At 46.0% G+C, this 13392-nt stretch overlaps 6 pseudogenes; all 6 read right to left on the bottom strand.

Moving 5' to 3' along the window:
* Nucleotides 1–1188: 1188 nt before the first annotated feature.
* LOC143771243 (U2 spliceosomal RNA) lies at nt 1189–1397 on the bottom strand (annotated as a pseudogene).
* A 1239-nt stretch (nt 1398–2636) lies between these two features.
* Nucleotides 2637–2851, bottom strand: LOC143771198 (U2 spliceosomal RNA; annotated as a pseudogene).
* A 5761-nt stretch (nt 2852–8612) lies between these two features.
* LOC143771242 (U2 spliceosomal RNA) lies at nt 8613–8821 on the bottom strand (annotated as a pseudogene).
* A 1235-nt stretch (nt 8822–10056) lies between these two features.
* On the bottom strand, nt 10057–10271 carry LOC143771214 (U2 spliceosomal RNA; annotated as a pseudogene).
* Nucleotides 10272–11502: 1231 nt separating this feature from the next.
* Nucleotides 11503–11717, bottom strand: LOC143771213 (U2 spliceosomal RNA; annotated as a pseudogene).
* Nucleotides 11718–12948: 1231 nt separating this feature from the next.
* LOC143771230 (U2 spliceosomal RNA) lies at nt 12949–13157 on the bottom strand (annotated as a pseudogene).
* Nucleotides 13158–13392: the final 235 nt, after the last annotated feature.

The following is a 13392-nucleotide window of genomic DNA, read 5'->3' as shown; positions in this document are numbered from 1 at the left end:
TATACTATATGGAGGACTATGGAGCACATTATAATATATGGAGGACTATGGGGTGTATTTTACTAAACAAGTAAAATGCTGCATATTCGGATTGTTTTTGCTGGAACAAAAAGCCTTGTTGTCAGCAGCACATTGCCAGTGTAAACTGTAGATGTGCTGCTGAAAACATGATACTGTATGGTGATCTATTAGTGATCGTTCTGTCTCATCATTATTCCTCAGCTGGTGGAAAGAGGCCGGGAAACAAGCGTTGAACAACTTCAGTATTGTCGATCAAACTCGTTTAGCGGCCTGAACTCAGCGCACGTAAATACAACAGAAAGGCTTCTGTGTGATGTGCAATATGTTAGCATTTGCGGACCCATTTTAAACTTTGCCTAGGGCCCCACTTTGCCTAAAACCGGCCCTGCCTACAAGTGTACAAAGATATTATACAGTCACCATGTGACAAGTGGGCCTGTGTAACTTCAAATGCCAGGGCTGAATTTTAGTCCCAGTCCGGCCCTGGTTCCAGCCCAGTGTGACACGTGGAACGACCATGGCCAAGAGTCAATTGTGACACGTGAGGGTTCCGTGAACAGATTCTATCTAATGCAGGCAGCGCACCTGGTTGCTAGAAAGCATTAGAATAGTCACACAGGTGGAGATAGGCAGCGTATTCGAGATCAGCACTGACACGATTTTTCCTTTTTTTACATACATATACACCAAATTTAAAAGTCAGTGGTCCACAAGAGGGAAACAAGGTTTTACAAAAGAATTCATGCGGTCACAAATGTGGTATGTATGGCAGAACTACTCATTGGATACTTCAATTTAAACGCCAAGTACTGACAGCAGGGGGGCCTAACTTTGTAGTTGGATGGCACAGTATATATGCAACACAGTAACAAAGGCCTAATACAGGCCTACATCTTAACACACCTGATGCAACCAGTAAAGACAAATTGATTGATTGATTGATTGATTGATTGATTGCATATTGAATGCAATATAATGCTTGACATACATAGGTGAAAGCAAGGCAAGGCACACACACAAAATGTTGCAAATGGTCAAGCGAAAGCGAGAAAAATGCTACACTTGGCATCTGAAATGTGCTTCTTTGACTCTGAAAAGAATTCACATCGTGGGTTAAAACACAACTTGCGCTGATTTCAATTCAATCTGTTTTTGGAAACCGGATCAGAGGAGTGCACTGTTCCCGGAGATACTGCCATAACGGGTCAATGCGTGAGTGGACAGAGCAAGCTCTTTTCCCATCTCCCTGTTCTAAAAATCCATTTAATATATGGTCCCCAATTAGGAGACGTATCAGATATTAAACTGATAACAACAGATACTACAATTGATCTTGGGCAGCGGCGACGATCATAGCCAAAACGTCAAAAAGCAATAACCAAAAATGGTTTTGTACTTGTGCCGCCTTGAGGCCTAACACTGATCCTTCATCATAGCCAGAAGGCCAAGAAGCAATAACCAGAACTCGTTTTGCACTTGTGCCGCACCAAGGCCTAACACTGATACCCTTTAGGGAGATGGAGCAAAAGATTGCCCTGAGGAGGACATTTTAGCAAACCGGACGCCTTGACAATGGCCATTCTGCTGTTTGTTCAGGCTGTGAGCCCCTCGTTTTTAATCTGCATAACCCCACCTATTGTAACCCTCCTACCCCTCTTTGTTCCTATGTGCCCTCAGGAGGAGGTGTGCGAGAGGGAAATTCCAAAAACAAACAAGCGAACAGCTGTCTTCCCTTGGCTCTCCAGATGCTGGGTATAGACCCTGCTGCCTATCTACCACCATGCTGCTTGCCGCTGCTCCGGCAGCAGACTGAAGATGACTGCCACCGCGCTGCTTTTTATAGGCCAAGGACCCATTGTGACACGTGAGGGTTCCAGCCCATTGTGACACGTGGAACGACCATGGCCAAGGGCCAATTGTGACACGTGAGGGTTCCAGCCCATTGTGACACGTGGAACGACCATGGCCAAGGGCCAATTGTGACACGTGAGGGTTCCGTGAACAGATTCTATCTAATGCAGGCAGCGCACCTGGTTGCTAGAAAGCATTAGAATACTCACACAAGTGGAGATAGGCAGCGTATTCGAGATCAGCACGGACACGATTTTTCCTTTTTTTAAATACATATACACCAAATTTAAAAGTCAGTGGTCCACAAGAGGGAAACAAGGTTTTACAAAAGAATTCATGCGGTCACAAATGTGGTATGTGTGGCAGAACTACTCATTGGATACTTCAATTTAAACGCCAAGTACTGACAGCAGGGGGGCCTAACTTTGTAGATGGATGGCATAGTATATATGCAACACAGTAACAAAGGCCTAATACAGGCCTACATCTTAACACACCTGATGCAACCAGTAAAGACAAATTGATTGATTGATTGATTGATTGATTGATTGCATATTGAATGCAATATAATGCTTGACATACATAGGTGAAAGCAAGGCAAGGCACACACACAAAATGTTGCAAATGGTCAAGCGAAAGCGAGAAAAATGCTACACTTGGCATCTGAAATGTGCTTCTTTGACCCTGAAAAGAATTCACATCGTGGGTTAAAACACAACTTGCGCTGATTTCAATTTAAACTGTTTTTGGAAACCGGATCAGAGAAGGAGTGCACTGTTCCCGGCGATACTGCCATAACGGGTCAATGCGTGAGTGGACAGAGCAAGCTCTTTTCCCATCTCCCTGTTCTAAAAATCCATTTAATATATGGTCCCCAATTAGGAGACGTATCAGATATTAAACTGATAACAACAGATACTACAAATGATCTTGGGCGACAGCGACGACGACGATCATAGCCAAAACGCCAAGAAGCGATAACCAAAAATGGTTTTGTACTTGTGCTGCCTTGAGGGCTAACACTGATACTTCATCATAGCCAGAAGGCCAAGAAGCCATAACCAGAACTCGTTTTGCACTTGTGCCGCACCATGGCCTAACACTGATACCCTTTAGGGAGATGGAGCAAAAGATTGCCCTGAGGAGGACATTTTAGCAAACCGGACGCCTTGACAATGGCCGTTCCACTGTTTGTTCAGGCTGTGAGCCCTTCGTTTTTAATCTGCATAACCCCACCTATTGTAACCCTCCTACCCCTCTTTGTTCCTATGTGCCCTCAGGAGGAGGTGTGCGAGAGGGAAATTCCAAAAACAAACAAGCGAACAGCTGTCTTCCCTTGGCTCTCCAGATGCTGGGTATAGACCCTGCTGCCTATCTACCACCATGCTGCTTGCCGCTGCTCCGGCAGCAGACTGAAGATGACTGCCACCGCGCTGCTTTTTATAGGCCAAGGACCCATTGTGACACGTGAGGGTTCCAGCCCATTGTGACACGTGGAACGACCATGGCCAAGGGCCAATTGTGACACGTGAGGGTTCCAGCCAGGGCCGGACTGGCCATAGGGCACTTCTGGCAAATGCCAGAAGGGCCGGTGCCAGTGGTGGGCCGCTCAATCCGCCGCCCCCGCCGTCGCATTCAACTATACCGGCGTATAGACGCCGGTACAGTTGAATGCAATGATGGAGGAGAGAGCGTCTACAGACGCTCCTCTCCCATCATTCCCCGCTCTGCCTCTGACACTGCGGGTGCGCGATGATGTCATATCATCGCGCACCTGCTGTGTCCCGGGCAGACTGCAGCTGCTGAGACAGGAGCAGGAACCAGGAAGCAACGCTGGGCACGAGGAGAGGTGAGGAGAGTTTTTTTTTTTTCTGGACTGTGGGGCCATTCTCGGAGGAGGTGAGGGGAGGAAGAGAAGAGATGTGGGCTGTATATAGTTCTCTGTGGGCTGTGCTCTGTGCTGTATACTGCTGTGGGCTGTATATAGTTCTCTGTGGGCTGTGCTCTGTGCTGTATACTACTGTGGGCTGTATATAGTTCTCTGTGGGCTGTGCTGTGTGCTGTATACTGCTGTGGGCTGTATATAGCTCTCTGTGGGCTGTGCTCTGTGCTGTATACTACTGTGTGCTCTGTGCTATATATAGTTCTCTGTGGGCTGTGCTCTGTGCTGTATACTGCTGTGGGCTGTATATAGTTCTCTGTGGGCTGTGCTCTGTGCTGTATACTGCTGTGGGCTGTATATAGTTCTCTGTGGGCTGTGCTCTGTGCTGTATACTACTGTGGGCTGTATATAGTTCTCTGTGGGCTGTGCTGTGTGCTGTATACTGCTGTGGGCTGTATATAGCTCTCTGTGGGCTGTGCTCTGTGCTGTATACTACTGTGTGCTCTGTGCTATATATAGTTCTCTGTGGGCTGTGCTCTGTGCTGTATACTGCTGTGGGCTGTATATAGTTCTCTGTGGGCTGTGCTCTGTGCTGTATACTACTGTGTGCTCTGTGCTATATATAGTTCTCTGTGGGCTGTGCTCTGTGCTGTATACTGCTGTGGGCTGTATATAGTTCTCTGTGGGCTGTGCTCTGTGCTGTATACTACTGTGGGCTGTATATAGTTCTCTGTGGGCTGTGCTGTGTGCTGTATACTGCTGTGGGCTGTATATAGCTCTCTGTGGGCTGTGCTCTGTGCTGTATACTACTGTGTGCTCTGTGCTATATATAGTTCTCTGTGGGCTGTGCTCTGTGCTGTATACTGCTGTGGGCTGTATATAGTTCTCTGTGGGCTGTGCTCTGTGCTGTATACTACTGTGTGCTCTGTGCTATATATAGTTCTCTGTGGGCTGTGCTCTGTGCTGTATACTGCTGTGGGCTGTATATAGTTCTCTGTGGGCTGTGCTCTGTGCTGTATACTACTGTGGGCTGTATATAGTTCTCTCTGGGCTGTGCTCTGTGCTGTATACTACTGTGGGCTGTATATAGCTCTCTGTGGGCTGTGCTCTGTGCTGTATACTACAGTGTGCTCTGTGCTATATATAGTTCTCTGTGGGCTGTGCTCTGTGCTGTATACTGCTGTGGGCTGTATATAGCTCTCTGTGGGCTGTGCTCTGTGCTGTATACTACTGTGTGCTCTGTGCTATATATAGTTCTCTGTGGGCTGTGCTCTGTGCTGTATACTGCTGTGGGCTGTATATAGTTCTCTGTGGGCTGTGCTCTGTGCTGTATACTGCTGTGGGCTGTATATAGCTCTCTGTGGGCTGTGCTCTGTGCTGTATACTACTGTGTGCTCTGTGCTATATATAGTTCTCTGTGGGCTGTGCTCTGTGCTGTATACTGCTGTGGGCTGTATATAGTTCTCTGTGGGCTGTGCTCTGTGCTGTATACTGCTGTGGGCTGTATATAGTTCTCTGTGGGCTGTGCTCTGTGCTGTATACTACTGTGGGCTGTATATACCTCTCTGTGGGCTGTGCTCTGTGCTGTATACTACTGTGTGCTCTGTGCTATATATAGTTCTCTGTGGGCTGTGCTCTGTGCTGTATACTGCTGTGGGCTGTATATAGTTCTCTGTGGGCTGTGCTCTGTGCTGTATACTGCTGTGGGCTGTATATAGCTCTCTGTGGGCTGTGCTCTGTGCTGTATACTACTGTGTGCTCTGTGCTATATATAGTTCTCTGTGGGCTGTGCTCTGTGCTGTATACTGCTGTGGGCTGTATATAGTTCTCTGTGGGCTGTGCTCTGTGCTGTATACTGCTGTGGGCTGTATATAGTTCTCTGTGGGCTGTGCTCTGTGCTGTATACTACTGTGGGCTGTATATAGCTCTCTGTGGGCTGTGCTCTGTGCTGTATACTACTGTGGGCTGTATATAGTTATCTGTGGGCTGTGCTCTGTGCTGTATGCTACTGTGGGCTGTATATAGTTCTCTGTGGGCTGTGCTCTGTGCTGTATATAGTTCTCTGTGGGCTGTGCTCTGTGCTGTATACTACTGTGGGCTGTATATAGTTATCTGTGGGCTGTGCTCTGTGCTGTATGCTACTGTGGGCTGTATATAGTTCTCTGTGGGCTGTGCTCTGTGCTGTATATAGTTCTCTGTGGGCTGTGCTCTGTGCTGTATACTACTGTGGGCTGTATATAGTTATCTGTGGGCTGTGCTCTGTGCTGTATGCTACTGTGGGCTGTATATAGTTCTCTGTGGGCTGTGCTCTGTGCTGTATATAGTTCTCTGTGGGCTGTGCTCTGTGCTGTATACTACTGTGGGCTGTATATAGTTCTCTGGGCTGTGCTCTGTGCTGTATAATACTGTGTGCTGTATATAGTTCTCTGTGGGCTGTGCTGTATATAGTACTCTGTGGGCTGTGCTGTATATAGTACTCTGTGGGCTGTGCTGTATATAGTACTCTGTGGGCTGTGCTGTGTATAGTACTCTGTGGGCTGTGCTGTATATAGTACTCTGTGGGCTGTGCTGTATATAGTACTCTCTGGGCTGTGCTGTATATAGTACTCTCTGGGCTGTGCTGTATATAGTACTCTCTGGGCTGTGCTTTATATAGTACTCTGGGCTGTGCTGTATATAGTACTCTGGGCTGTGCTTTATATAGTTCTCTGTGGGCTGTGCTGTATATAGTTCTCTGTGGGCTGTCCTGTATATAGTTCTCTGTGGGCTGTGCTGTATATAGTTCTCTGTGGGCTGTGCTGTATATATTACTTTGTGGGCTGTGCTGTATATATTACTTTGTGGGCTGTGCTGTATATATTACTCTGTGGGCTGTGCTGTATACTACTGTGTGGACTGTGCTGTATACTTCTACGTGGGCTGTGCTGTATACTACTGTGTGGTCTGTGCTGTATACTACTGTGTGGTCTGTGCTGAATACTGCTGTGTGGGCTGTGTTATCTACTATGCGAGCTGTGCTATAGTATGCAGGCTGTGCTGTATACTATGCGGTTTGTGCTATATAATATGCGGGCTTTGCTATATACTATGGGGAGTATATTATATTCTATGGGGGAGGCCATGTTATGTACTATGTGGCTGTGTTATATACTATTGTGGGGGTATATTATATTCTATGGGGGAGGCTGCGTTATATACTATGGGGGGCTGCATTATATTCTATGGGGGGCTACATTATATATTATGGGGAGGTGGGCTGTATTATATTCTATGGGGGTTACATACTCTGGGGTGGCTGCATTATACTCTGTGGGGTGGCTGCATTATACTCTGGGGTGGCTGCATTATACTCTGGGGTGGCTGCATTATACTCTGGGGTGGCTGCATTATACTATATGTGGGCTGCATTATACTGTATCGAGGACTATGGGGAATACGTTATACTATATGAAGAACTATGGGGTGCATTATACTATGGGAAGTGAATTGTACTACATGGATGACTGTGGCGGTGCATTATACTATATGGAGCACTATGAGGATTGTATTATGCTATATGGAGGACTATGAGGATTGTATTATGCTATATGGAGGACTATGAGGAGTGTATTATACTATGTGGAGGACTGAGCAGTGTATTTTAATATATGGAGGACTATAGGGAGTGTATTATACTATATGGAGGACTATGGAGCACATTATAATATATGGAGGACTATGGGGTGTATTTTACTAAACAAGTAAAATGCTGCATATTCGGATTGTTTTTGCTGGAACAAAAAGCCTTGTTGTCAGCAGCACATTGCCAGTGTAAACTGTAGATGTGCTGCTGAAAACATGATACTGTATGGTGATCTATTAGTGATCGTTCTGTCTCATCATTATTCCTCAGCTGGTGGAAAGAGGCCGGGAAACAAGCGTTGAACAACTTCAGTATTGTCGATCAAACTCGTTTAGCGGCCTGAACTCAGCGCACGTAAATACAACAGAAAGGCTTCTGTGTGATGTGCAATATGTTAGCATTTGCGGACCCATTTTAAACTTTGCCTAGGGCCCCACTTTGCCTAAAACCGGCCCTGCCTACAAGTGTACAAAGATATTATACAGTCACCATGTGACAAGTGGGCCTGTGTAACTTCAAATGCCAGGGCTGAATTTTAGTCCCAGTCCGGCCCTGGTTCCAGCCCAGTGTGACACGTGGAACGACCATGGCCAAGAGTCAATTGTGACACGTGAGGGTTCCGTGAACAGATTCTATCTAATGCAGGCAGCGCACCTGGTTGCTAGAAAGCATTAGAATAGTCACACAGGTGGAGATAGGCAGCGTATTCGAGATCAGCACTGACACGATTTTTCCTTTTTTTACATACATATACACCAAATTTAAAAGTCAGTGGTCCACAAGAGGGAAACAAGGTTTTACAAAAGAATTCATGCGGTCACAAATGTGGTATGTATGGCAGAACTACTCATTGGATACTTCAATTTAAACGCCAAGTACTGACAGCAGGGGGGCCTAACTTTGTAGTTGGATGGCACAGTATATATGCAACACAGTAACAAAGGCCTAATACAGGCCTACATCTTAACACACCTGATGCAACCAGTAAAGACAAATTGATTGATTGATTGATTGATTGATTGATTGCATATTGAATGCAATATAATGCTTGACATACATAGGTGAAAGCAAGGCAAGGCACACACACAAAATGTTGCAAATGGTCAAGCGAAAGCGAGAAAAATGCTACACTTGGCATCTGAAATGTGCTTCTTTGACTCTGAAAAGAATTCACATCGTGGGTTAAAACACAACTTGCGCTGATTTCAATTCAATCTGTTTTTGGAAACCGGATCAGAGGAGTGCACTGTTCCCGGAGATACTGCCATAACGGGTCAATGCGTGAGTGGACAGAGCAAGCTCTTTTCCCATCTCCCTGTTCTAAAAATCCATTTAATATATGGTCCCCAATTAGGAGACGTATCAGATATTAAACTGATAACAACAGATACTACAATTGATCTTGGGCAGCGGCGACGATCATAGCCAAAACGTCAAAAAGCAATAACCAAAAATGGTTTTGTACTTGTGCCGCCTTGAGGCCTAACACTGATCCTTCATCATAGCCAGAAGGCCAAGAAGCAATAACCAGAACTCGTTTTGCACTTGTGCCGCACCAAGGCCTAACACTGATACCCTTTAGGGAGATGGAGCAAAAGATTGCCCTGAGGAGGACATTTTAGCAAACCGGACGCCTTGACAATGGCCATTCTGCTGTTTGTTCAGGCTGTGAGCCCCTCGTTTTTAATCTGCATAACCCCACCTATTGTAACCCTCCTACCCCTCTTTGTTCCTATGTGCCCTCAGGAGGAGGTGTGCGAGAGGGAAATTCCAAAAACAAACAAGCGAACAGCTGTCTTCCCTTGGCTCTCCAGATGCTGGGTATAGACCCTGCTGCCTATCTACCACCATGCTGCTTGCCGCTGCTCCGGCAGCAGACTGAAGATGACTGCCACCGCGCTGCTTTTTATAGGCCAAGGACCCATTGTGACACGTGAGGGTTCCAGCCCATTGTGACACGTGGAACGACCATGGCCAAGGGCCAATTGTGACACGTGAGGGTTCCAGCCCATTGTGACACGTGGAACGACCATGGCCAAGGGCCAATTGTGACACGTGAGGGTTCCGTGAACAGATTCTATCTAATGCAGGCAGCGCACCTGGTTGCTAGAAAGCATTAGAATACTCACACAGGTGGAGATAGGCAGCGTGTTCGAGATCAGCACGGACACGATTTTTCCTTTTTTTAAATACATATACACCAAATTTAAAAGTCAGTGGTCCACAAGAGGGAAACAAGGTTTTACAAAAGAATTCATGCGGTCACAAATGTGGTATGTATGGCAGAACTACTCATTGGATACTTCAATTTAAACGCCAAGTACTGACAGCAGGGGGGCCTAACTTTGTAGTTGGATGGCACAGTATATATGCAACACAGTAACAAAGGCCTAATACAGGCCTACATCTTAACACACCTGATGCAACCAGTAAAGACAAATTGATTGATTGATTGATTGATTGATTGCATATTGAATGCAATATAATGCTTGACATACATAGGTGAAAGCAAGGCAAGGCACACACACAAAATGTTGCAAATGGTCAAGCGAAAGCGAGAAAAATGCTACACTTGGCATCTGAAATGTGCTTCTTTGACCCTGAAAAGAATTTACATCGTGGGTTAAAACACAACTTGTGCTGATTTCAATTCAATCTGTTTTTGGAAACCGGATCAGAGAAGGAGTGCACTGTTCCCGGAGATACTGCCATAACGGGTCAATGCGTGAGTGGACAGAGCAAGCTCTTTTCCCATCTCCCTGTTCTAAAAATCCATTTAATATATGGTCCCCAATTATGAGACGTATCAGATATTAAACTGATAACAACAGATACTACAATTGATCTTGGGCGGCGGCGACGACGACGATCATAGCCAAAACGCCAAGAAGCGATAACCAAAAATGGTTTTGTACTTGTGCTGCCTTGAGGCCTAACACTGATCCTTCATCATAGCCAGAAGGCCAAGAAGCAATAACCAGAACTCGTTTTGCACTTGTGCCACACCATGGCCTAACACTGATACCCTTTAGGGAGATGGAGCAAAAGATTGCCCCGAGGAGGACATTTTAGCAAACCGGACGCCTTGACAATGGCCGTACTGCTGTTTGTTCAGGCTGTGAGCCCCTCGTTTTTAATCTGCATAACCCCACCTATTGTAACCCTCCTACCCCTCTTTGTTCCTATGTGCCCTCAGGAGGAGGTGTGCGAGAGGGAAATTCCAAAAACAAACAAGCGAACAGCTGTCTTCCCTTGGCTCTCCAGATGCTGGGTATAGACCCTGCTGCCTATCTACCACCGTGCTGCTTGCCGCTGCTCCGGCAGCAGACTGAAGATGACTGCCACCGCGCTGCTTTTTATAGGCCAAGGACCCATTGTGACACGTGAGGGTTCCAGCCCATTGTGACACGTGGAACGACCATGGCCAAGGGCCAATTGTGACACGTGAGGGTTCCAGCCCATTGTGACACGTGGAACGACCATGGCCAAGGGCCAATTGTGACACGTGAGGGTTCCGTGAAAAGATTCTATCTAATGCAGGCAGCGCACCTGGTTGCTAGAAAGCATTAGAATACTCACACAAGTGGAGATAGGCAGCGTATTCGAGATCAGCACGGACATGATTTTTCCTTTTTTTAAATACATATACACCAAATTTAAAAGTCAGTGGTCCACAAGAGGGAAACAAGGTTTTACAAAAGAATTCATGCGGTCACAAATGTGGTATGTATGGCAGAACTACTCATTGGATACTTCAATTTAAACGCCAAGTACTGACAGCAGGGGGGCCTAACTTTGTAGTTGGATGGCACAGTATATATGCAACACAGTAACAAAGGCCTAATACAGGCCTACATCTTAACACACCTGATGCAACCAGTAAAGACAAATTGATTGATTGATTGATTGATTGCATATTGAATGCAATATAATGCTTGACATACATAGGTGAAAGCAAGGCAAGGCACACACACAAAATGTTGCAAATGGTCAAGCGAAAGCGAGAAAAATGCTACACTTGGCATCTGAAATGTGCTTCTTTGACCCTGAAAAGAATTTACATCGTGGGTTAAAACACAACTTGTGCTGATTTCAATTCAATCTGTTTTTGGAAACCGGATCAGAGAAGGAGTGCACTGTTCCCGGAGATACTGCCATAACGGGTCAATGCGTGAGTGGACAGAGCAAGCTCTTTTCCCATCTCCCTGTTCTAAAAATCCATTTAATATATGGTCCCCAATTATGAGACGTATCAGATATTAAACTGATAACAACAGATACTACAATTGATCTTGGGCGGCGGCGACGACGACGATCATAGCCAAAACGCCAAGAAGCGATAACCAAAAATGGTTTTGTACTTGTGCTGCCTTGAGGCCTAACACTGATCCTTCATCATAGCCAGAAGGCCAAGAAGCAATAACCAGAACTCGTTTTGCACTTGTGCCACACCATGGCCTAACACTGATACCCTTTAGGGAGATGGAGCAAAAGATTGCCCCGAGGAGGACATTTTAGCAAACCGGACGCCTTGACAATGGCCGTACTGCTGTTTGTTCAGGCTGTGAGCCCCTCGTTTTTAATCTGCATAACCCCACCTATTGTAACCCTCCTACCCCTCTTTGTTCCTATGTGCCCTCAGGAGGAGGTGTGCGAGAGGGAAATTCCAAAAACAAACAAGCGAACAGCTGTCTTCCCTTGGCTCTCCAGATGCTGGGTATAGACCCTGCTGCCTATCTACCACCGTGCTGCTTGCCGCTGCTCCGGCAGCAGACTGAAGATGACTGCCACCGCGCTGCTTTTTATAGGCCAAGGACCCATTGTGACACGTGAGGGTTCCAGCCCATTGTGACACGTGGAACGACCATGGCCAAGGGCCAATTGTGACACGTGAGGGTTCCAGCCCATTGTGACACGTGGAACGACCATGGCCAAGGGCCAATTGTGACACGTGAGGGTTCCGTGAAAAGATTCTATCTAATGCAGGCAGCGCACCTGGTTGCTAGAAAGCATTAGAATACTCACACAAGTGGAGATAGGCAGCGTATTCGAGATCAGCACGGACATGATTTTTCCTTTTTTTAAATACATATACACCAAATTTAAAAGTCAGTGGTCCACAAGAGGGAAACAAGGTTTTACAAAAGAATTCATGCGGTCACAAATGTGGTATGTATGGCAGAACTACTCATTGGATACTTCAATTTAAACGCCAAGTACTGACAGCAGGGGGGCCTAACTTTGTAGATGGATGGCACAGTATATATGCAACACAGTAACAAAGGCCTAATACAGGCCTACATCTTAACACACCTGATGCAACCAGTAAAGACAAATTGATTGATTGATTGATTGATTGCATATTGAATGCAATATAATGCTTGACATACATAGGTGAAAGCAAGGCAAGGCACACACACAAAATGTTGCAAATGGTCAAGCGAAAGCGAGAAAAATGCTACACTTGGCATCTGAAATGTGCTTCTTTGACCCTGAAAAGAATTCACATCGTGGGTTAAAACACAACTTGCGCTGATTTCAATTCAATCTGTTTTTGGAAACCGGATCAGAGAAGGAGTGCACTGTTCCCGGAGATACTGCCATAACGGGTCAATGCGTGAGTGGACAGAGCAAGCTCTTTTCCCATCTCCCTGTTCTAAAAATTCATTTAATATATGGTCCCCAATTAGGAGACGTATCAGATATTAAACTGATAACAACAGATACTACAATTGATCTTGGGCAGCGGCGATGATCATAGCCAAAACGTCAAAAAGCAATAACCAAAAATGGTTTTGTACTTGTGCCGCCTTGAGGCCTAACACTGATCCTTCATCATAGCCAGAAGGCCAAGAAGCAATAACCAGAACTCGTTTTGCACTTGTGCCGCACCAAGGCCTAACACTGATACCCTTTAGGGAGATGGAGCAAAAGATTGCCCTGAGGAGGACATTTTAGCAAACCGGACGCCTTGACAATGGCCATTCTGCTGTTTGTTCAGGCTGTGAGCCCCTCG

Source organism: Ranitomeya variabilis, chromosome 4 (genome assembly GCF_051348905.1).
Source record: "Ranitomeya variabilis isolate aRanVar5 chromosome 4, aRanVar5.hap1, whole genome shotgun sequence".
Lineage (NCBI taxonomy): Eukaryota > Metazoa > Chordata > Amphibia > Anura > Dendrobatidae > Ranitomeya > Ranitomeya variabilis.
The sequence above is the reverse complement of the archived record's forward strand: the minus strand, read 5'-3'. Positions and strand labels throughout refer to the sequence as shown.